Source organism: Lissotriton helveticus, chromosome 1_1 (genome assembly GCF_964261635.1).
Source record: "Lissotriton helveticus chromosome 1_1, aLisHel1.1, whole genome shotgun sequence".
NCBI classification, from domain to species: Eukaryota; Metazoa; Chordata; class Amphibia; order Caudata; family Salamandridae; genus Lissotriton; species Lissotriton helveticus.
Window position 1 is genome coordinate 744,504,640 of NC_136057.1, and position 9,077 is coordinate 744,513,716.

Below are 9,077 nucleotides of genomic sequence, written 5' to 3' on the forward strand. Positions count from 1 at the left end.
TGGTCCTTATGTCACTGCAGATTTGCACGGCTCGACTAGGGTATTTTTGGTGCACACAAGTGCGATAAAGAGTTCTGTTTCTCAACATTTGGTCCCAGGGTGTTTCGGTAGGATTTTCAGGTGTACCGGTTGTAAGCCCATTTTCCGACCCCTTGCATTGACTGTTGGTCTTTTTACTGTGGATTCTCCGTTTTTGTTGACCTCAAATTGTAGAGAAAATCTGATGAGTTTGGATTTGTTGAAGAAGTTGCATGCGAACATTTATTGTTCCCTGGCTGGTGTTTATATGATGATGAGCCCTGATGTGGGTACTAAACAGTGTTTGTCTCAGGATGCACCTCTTCCTTTTGAACTTGCTGATGTGCCACCCACACTATGGGCGGCAGGTGATACAAATGTAAGACTGTTGTACATACCACCAGTTTTGATACAGGTCAAAGACAATGCTATTTTGCCTCGTATTCCTCAGTATAAGATACCTCAGACGGGAGAGCGAGCCCTTCTAGAGATTATTCAAGATTTGATACAAAAAGGAGTAGTTGAAGAGACTTCTTCCAATATTTGTAATAGTCCTATTCTTCCGATTCTTAAACGGACACCCTCCGGTTCCTCTGATGATCATGAGGATGTTTGCCGTTTTGTGATTGATTTGCGCGAAGTTAATAAAATAGTGGCTTCCCAGTTTCCAGTGGTTCCTGATATCACCGCACCGATGGCAGAATAATAACATCTTTAAGACAGCTGCACACTTAGTAAAGTACTGCATGGTAGGCATGATGCATAATCCTTGGAAGGGTACCCCTACACCACCCAGTAACTTTGCACCACCTACTTTCCCTTTTGAAGTCCTTCAAATGGACTACATTGAATTAGAGAGATACAATAATCTTAAATATGTTTTGGTGGCTAGTATGTGCATTAAGTAAATGGGTTGGGGCTTATCCCACTAAAGATAATACAGCCACTACAACTGCAAAGGTACTCCTGAAAACGTTATTTCCTCGTTTCGGCTTGCCCCGAGTGATCTGGAGTGACAACAGAAGTCATTTTAATGCAAAAGTGATTCAATTGATTTGTGAGGGTCTTCATGTGAAGCAGAAATGTTATGCTGCCAATCATCTGCAGTCAGCGGGTTTGGTTGAGAAGTACTATGATACTCTCAAACTGAAATTGGCAAAAATTCAGGAGACAACAGGGTTACAGTGGCCATATGCTTTACCATTAGCACTTTGTCAACAAGAATAACAGCTCATTCTAGAACAGGATTGTCACCGTATGAGGTCATGTTTGGACGTCCGAACAAACCAGATATGCAGTTGATTTCATCTTAGCCAAGAGTGGTGGTGTATATGCGGTAGTGGGAGACCAGTGTGTAGTCGGGATCCAAAATATGGAAAAGAATATTATCAAACAGATATTAGACCTCCTCGAGAATGTCAAAGGAATGGAAAGTGGAAATTGGAGTTTGTCTCTTTTTGGTGGCTGGGGTTGGATTCTTGAAAAGGTGATTTACTTGATTGCGATATTGGTGTTTTGCTGTGCCCTTATTCAGTGCCTCCCCTTCTGTTGCTCTTATTGCACCATCCTTCTCACTCCTAAAAGGAAAATATTGACTCATGATACCAATGCTGCAATTATGGTGCAGAAAGAGATAGACGACCTAACGCAGATAGATGAGAGCATTTTCAAGACTTCTTCCCTCTTTACAGTGTCCCTTCCCGATACTGAGAATATGGAATGTTCAAAAGGAGTTATACAGAGTGGTTTTTTTTGCTTTTCTGATTTTATATTTTTCTTGTTGGCATTAGAAAATGTTTTAGCTCATGCTAAAAGGAGGGTCTGTTAGAATAGAAAGGTTTCTGCTTGCGCATTACCCTATGTAAGTTAGGATTCGCAGCACCATTTTCTTCTTCGACGCCATTTTGAATCATGATCGAAACTAATCCTTAACTATTTCTGACAAAAGGCCTCTGCTGGGTTTCGTTTCTCCAAGGTTGGGTTTTGCTTCGCTAAGGAATAGACTGTTCTTATTAGCGCACCTTTCTCAGTTGATAAAGGCTATCTCACACTTGTCTGGTGACTGGAACAACCTTGGACTTTGCAACTTTGTGTAAGATATGAGCACTGAGATTGTTTTTCTCCCTGTATTCCATTGCGTAGCAGCACCTGCCTGGAAAATTCCCCTGTGGGCGTGTTTTAGCCCTGTTACAAGGAGTACATAATGTATCTTTATGCTTGTCGATTTCAGTCCCTCTGCAGCACTCCTAGCGACTGAGCAGACTGGGCTCCGCTCTGAGTGTATCTAATAAACAGCTATTGGTTTGTATTCTCTACTGTCCGACTGAGTCTTCATTTGGTATGGAAGCCTTCACTCTACTCCACCGAGGATGTGTGGCGGTAGACAGTGCAGTTTATCATAGTAGTCAACTATAGAGTTGACCAGAGTGTTAGTCTTCTGCTCACTGAAGTCGTCTTCCTCTTTGGTAGGGTGGTCAGCCTATTCTGAAGTGCTGTGTTTCCAAACACTGGAAAGAGGGCACAGTTGTGAGTGTTGCTTGTACTTACGTGCTTTAGATTGTCCCAGCCTCGCGGTGTTTGTTTTTATGATCATGTGTGATTATTTTCCTATTCCTCCTGAATCATAATGGCAAACAGAGTACCATCAGTACTTTTACGCAAATGTCTATGTACCACTTGATATGCTTATTTCTAAGGAGCTACATCAACATACATCTATGCTCAAAGTAAAATCGATATATATATTCTTTGCGAATACCATACACATTGTGGTAGATATACTTGTATGTATATCTCTAATCGTAGATTTTTCTTAGTGAGTAAAACCATAAACATTAATTGGCACAAACATATTTTTTTTATAGTTAAGAAGACACATATTTTAGTTTCCAACTGGTGTGAAAGGAGCTAGACTATATGACAAAGAGATAATCAATGAATACAGAAGTAAACATTGACCTGCACAGGTTAACTGGGGTTTGAGGGTTTGTGACGTGGAAATCCATAAATATAATGTTTTGTCTGACTGCTCAGTAAATCAAACTTTGGTTTCATATATTTAGAAGTCATTCAAGAGGGTAGCTTAGAAACATAAAATTGTTTACACACAGCCCTGGGGAAGACCTTCGGAAACAATAAAGGGCTACCAGAGAACACATGAGATCTAGTCCATAAGCAAATGCATTTATGTGCCTAACAGAAAACTGAGTGGCTGGTATATCCATAAAATGTACATCATACAAATGTTTGAGTCAAAGGATAAATTGGTGCCTATCGGGCGCATTGGTAGCAAGTAGAAAATCTCCATCAATATTCTGTGCCAGAAGAGTTCACATAGGAACTAAATACTCTGGTAGAAAGTATAATTCCCATAAGCAATATTGTGCCAATTGCCTACATGTTGTAATTCCTCCATCAACAATTAAAATACCATTAGAAATGCTGCCATTGTCTGCCAATTCACTGCAATCTGATGTTTGATTGTTCTTAGTTTATTCTAGGGTGTACCCTATATTTTCAGTCTACATAGCGATGTGGAGGGTGCTGCTGCTATATATAGATTGCTTCTTATATATTTCACAATGATACCATGAAAGTGCTGCATACCATGCCAGTTTGTGTAAGTAATGCTAAATATGCCATAGTACTGCAAGTTCCATCAGGTCACACATTAATATCTAAGATTTAAGTGAAAATAGCTGAAAAAAACCCAATGCGCCACTCGAGACCAGGGGAAAGTCATAAGTTCAGGATGACCGTGATGCAGCTCAGATCAGAGACAGGGACCATGTTAGTCTTGCTGAAAAGCTACCTTCTCAGCCCAGCGTAAAGAGTCCCATTGGTAGTGGAGGGGGCCATGAGGAGCATAGAAGCATCACAGACGGTCATGGATGTAGCATGAATGGCAGGGGAACAGGGTCAAGACTGGTTTGCATAGGGCTGGGTCCAAACTGGGGTGCTGTGGTGAGCAAAAGAACAGTGGATTAATCCCAGATCTTTGTGACTGGGGGCAAATGTTTGCATTTTTCAGCATTCCATCCATCATGTGTTCCTTTTGCTTAAGTTTCTAGAAGTGGCATTTTCAGTATTGTAATTTAAAAATTCCGACTTCACCATGAAAGGATTTTTCCTTAAAATGTCAAGGACACCAAACATGAACGAATTACCTACTCTCATTTGAAAATTATCACCTAATAAATATAATAGGTTAAGTCCAATATTATTCTATGGGTGAGGCAAGCTTTGCAGTAGTGAAAAAGAAGTTTGAGAGTTTTTCAGTACTAAGACATGTAAAACTTAAAAGTACATGTCCTATTTTTTTAAATGCATTGCACCCTGCCCTCTGGGTTTTCCAGGACCTTCCCTAGGGGTGACTTACATGTATTAAGAAAGATGGGTTGTGCCGGGCAAAAGGATTGTTCTGTCAGGTGAAAATTACAATTTAAAACTGCATACACAGCCTACAATGGCAGACCTGAGACATGTTTAAAGTGCTATTTAAATGGGTGGCACAATCAGTGCTGCAGGCCCAGTAGTAGCAGTAGTTTACAGGCCCAGGGCAAACATAATGTCATTTTACTTAGGGACTTACAAGTAAATTAAATATGTCCATTGGCGATAAGCCAATTTTACCATCTTTAAGGAGGGAGCAGAAGCACTTTAGCACTGGTTAGCAGTGGAGTCCTAAACTCAGCAAAAACTAAGTCAGAAATTAGGGAGATTTCAACCTCCCCATGGACCCCCTGCTTGACCGCAAATCAAGGTGCCCATTCCAACCCTCTAGGTCACATGACTCACTAATGCGCCTTTGCCATACATTCCTGCTAAAGGATTCCTGGCGTCTCCAGAACCCTGATGGCAGAGACTACACCTTCTACTCAGCCCCTCATAATTCCTACTCCAGAATTGATTATATGCTGATATCCAGCCCCTTTACTCATCTCATTGAGGAAACTGATCTTGCCCCGAAGCTGATCTCTGACCATGCTTGCATTAGCGTTAAACTTGCAGGCTTCCATTCAATTGTGCCCCCAAAACGTTGGCGCTTTAATGATGAGATTCTATAGACCACCGCTAACAAACAATTAATAGAAGACGCCATTGTTGAATACATTAATATGAACGACTCCCAGGACATTCCCACCTCCACAGTCTGGGATGCACTGAAGGCCACTATCAGGCGGACGATCATAGGCATTAGAGCGCGTACGAACAGGGAGTTAAACAAAGATCTGGATAGGCTTGAGAAAGAAATTAAATCCTTGGAAACCTCACACTCCACTGACATAGACAACAAACAGATTCTAGAACAACTCACCAGGAAAAAATACGAATATAATTCCGTTGTCAGCAAATGTGCGGGGTCTGGATCAATAAATTCAAATCCTTAAAGCTCTGCGATGGGAATAAAGCTGGGAAACTCCTCGCTTCCTATCTCAAGCATAAACAAAAACTGCTTACCATAAACTTGATCAAGGACACATCTGGTGCCACACGTACTAAGCAAGGGAAGATCATAGATAGGCTGCTTGGGATTCCGGAGGGGGCTGAGGAACAGAATCCTAGGGCTTTTGTGGTTACTTTACTAAGAGAATCATTCCCGGAGATCACCACCTGGAATTGGGACGTTGAGGTACAATGGGCCCACAGATTCCCTTTGACAATTAAGAAATCATATGGTGCACAGAACGAAAGACCGAGAGCTATTCTTATATACATTGGTAACTTCCTGGCCAGACAGGAGATTATGGACAGTGCCAGACCACAAGATCGACGGACTTTTAAAGGAAATTCTTTCTTTGCCCGACCAGATTTTTGCCATGCCACGGTAGAAAGAAGGTGGAGATTACGGCAGATGATAGACCCATTTCAAAAAGCTGGTTGTGAGGCCTACCTCCTGTTCCCTGCAAGGCTGAAGGTAATACTAGATGGGCGGACAAGGATGTTCTTTTCGGAAATCAAAGCGCAAAGCTTCTTGACTGAACTAAGAGAAAATAGAAGGAAATAGACAATATATACTAAAGATATATGAAACTAGGTGATATTGTTTGTATAAGGACGAGCCAGAAGAGTGCTTATCGAGAATGAAGGATTATAGCACTATGTATATGCATAGGAGGATTCGAGTTGATGGGGCATTTATGAATAAGGAGGGGTTCTCCTTGTTTCATATTTTTTTGGTTTTCTTTTTTTTTTTTTGTTTTGATGTTTGTATCTGCATATATTGTGGGAGAATACAAGTAGGGAGGGGGGTACAGCAGCACTCAAGGGGGTTGGGAACCAGTCATACGTAGGTCAGGATTGACCTAGTTGCCTGTGGTCAGGGGGGGTGGGCGGACAAGGGAGGGGGGGTGCACCAGAGGGTGGGAGACAGGGAGGACTGTATAGGTTGGAAGAGGGGAAGAAGAAAGACAAGATTACAATATACAGGGGAAAGAAAAGAAATTAATAACAATAATGAAGAGAGGCAACAAAAACACGAATGGAGTAGACATAAAAGCATAAGGGCTGGGCTAAATGATCTGAATGTAAGTATACTAGAAGGGTTAAAAAAAACCAAGTACAAATATTAAAATCGTGACTATGAATGTATGTGGACTGAATGATAGAATAAAAAGGCAGCGGGTAGGTTTATTTTTGAAAAACACCGGGGCGGATTTTTTTTGTTTACAAGAAACACATGTGGAAGGGAATAGATCTTTCTTGCTGGAACAGATGGGTTTTAGGGTGTTAGCCAACTCTAAACAGGGGGCTAGAATTAGAGGGGTTGCTATATTGACAAAACATTTAAATATAAGAACAAGGAAGAAATTCGAGGATCAGTGGGGGAGATGTGCCTTGATTGAATTTTACATAGGGGAGGTTTGGGTCACTATAGGTTCTATATACGGGTCAACAGAGGACGATCCAGAGGTGTTTGACTTTTTAGATATCGAATTATCAGTATGGGCGCCAAATGCAATCCTGGCAGGAGATTTTAACATTGATGGGGCCAGGGGACTGGGGTTAGACTCTGTGGGACAATATTACGGGAGGAAAAAGAGGGTCTGTAGGGCAATAAAGAGCCTAGTCAGGAACAATGCATTGATGGATGTGTGGGGGGCCCAGAAGCCATTAGACCCGGGCTATACATTCTTTTCGGCTCCACATCGGAAATGTGTTAGATTAGATTACTTTTTTGTTTCTAGGGTACTTGGAACAGCTTCAACGATAGATAGGATGCAAAGGTTATTGTCGGATCATAATCCCCTGAAGTTAACAATAGAAGGAATTGGGTTCAAGAGGGTGAAAGGATCTTGGACATTTGAAAGGGGACTGCTGAAGGATGAGGAATACATTACACGCATGCATTTATGGATTGAGGAGTTTTGGGAGCTCAATAGGGGGAGTACCACCATTGGGAATGATTGGCACACATTCAAGGCAGGGGTAAGAGGTGAGACACTCAGCTACTCTATCGCTAAACAAAGGAAGGAGAAAACAGAAAGTGAACGGTTAAATAATGCTTTGAGATTAGCTGAGGCGAGATTGGAGCAGGCCATAGTAGATCAGCAGGAGTATAACGAGCGTGTATTGGAATTAACGATAGCACGGGCAGAGGCTTTAGAAGGGGTGGCAATTAAAGCTGCCAGGATTTATGACACACAGAGGGAAAGCTGCTATGAATTCAGTGAAAAGATAGGACGTACTTTAGCAGCACGTACAAGACAAAGGATAGCCAAGGGTGAGATAAAGGAAATAAAAGATAATACGGGGCAGCTGGTCACGGATGAGAGGGGGATAACAGAGGTATTTAGGGAGTATTATAGTAAACTATACAAAGAAGAGCAAACTCGAGATAAGAGGGAGATTGCGGATTATTTACAAAATATTCCGGGTAAAGTATTGAATAGCGAGGATAGAGATTTTCTGGATGCCGATTTGAGGGATGAAGAGATTAATGAGGCCATACTGGGGTTACCTAAGGGGAAAGCAGCTGGCCCAGACCTGATACCAGGAGAGTTTTATAGGATATTCCTGTCCTCCATATTTAAGGACCTAGCAAGAACATTTAGGGGGGTGCAGCAAGGGCAGGCGATTCCGGCAAGCTGGGCTGGGGCGGATATCGTAGTTATACTTAAAAAAGGGAAGGACGCAACAGAACCAGGGTCGTACCGCCCCATAACACTAATTAACGCAGATACTAAAATATTTTCGAAAATACAGGCAACCAGATTCGCTAAAATAATAACTCAATTGGTTAGCTCTAATCAACATGGCTTTATACCACAAAGGGGAACCACATTACATATCAGGAAGATGATAACACTCTTTGATGCTCAGGAAGTAGAGGGTAACCCTATGGCAGCCATATTATTGGATGCAGAAAAGGCCTTTGACAGGGTGGCCTGGGAGTATCTGTGGGCAGTTTTGAGAAGAGGGGGAATAGGGGAAGCATTCATAAGAGTTATACAATCACTCTATACAAATCCCACTGCTTGTGTTAGGGTAAACTCAAGCCGCACTAGACCTCTGGCTATTTCTAGGGGTACGCGGCAAGGATGCCCATGCTCACCCCTATTGTTTGCTATGTACATTGACCCCTTGATACAAAGATTTGAGCAGAATGCGCAAATTACTCCACTAACTACCAGGATAGGAGATATTAAAGTTCTAGCATATGCAGATGATATTGCGGTTATTACACCTAGCCCAATAGATGCAATAAGAGAAATAGAACAGGAGGCAGATCGGTTTGGTCGAATAGCTGGGTATGCTCTGAATAAAAGTAAGTCACAAATTATAAAGAACACCTACACAATATGTACAGATGCACGGGTGGTTGGTGAGGGGGTGTACTTGGGTATTAAGATTACGGCAGAGCTAGAAAAATTGGTAGAAATGAACATTGAGCCTATTATTACGAAAGCAAAAAAGGACTTGGAGAGGGTAAATAATTTACATATGTCCATATTAGGCAGAGTAAACTACATAAAAATGAATCTGTTGCCGAAATTTTTGTATTTATTTAGAACTATTCCGCTGTTTTTTAGTATGATTTGGTTTAAAAAGGTGGAGAA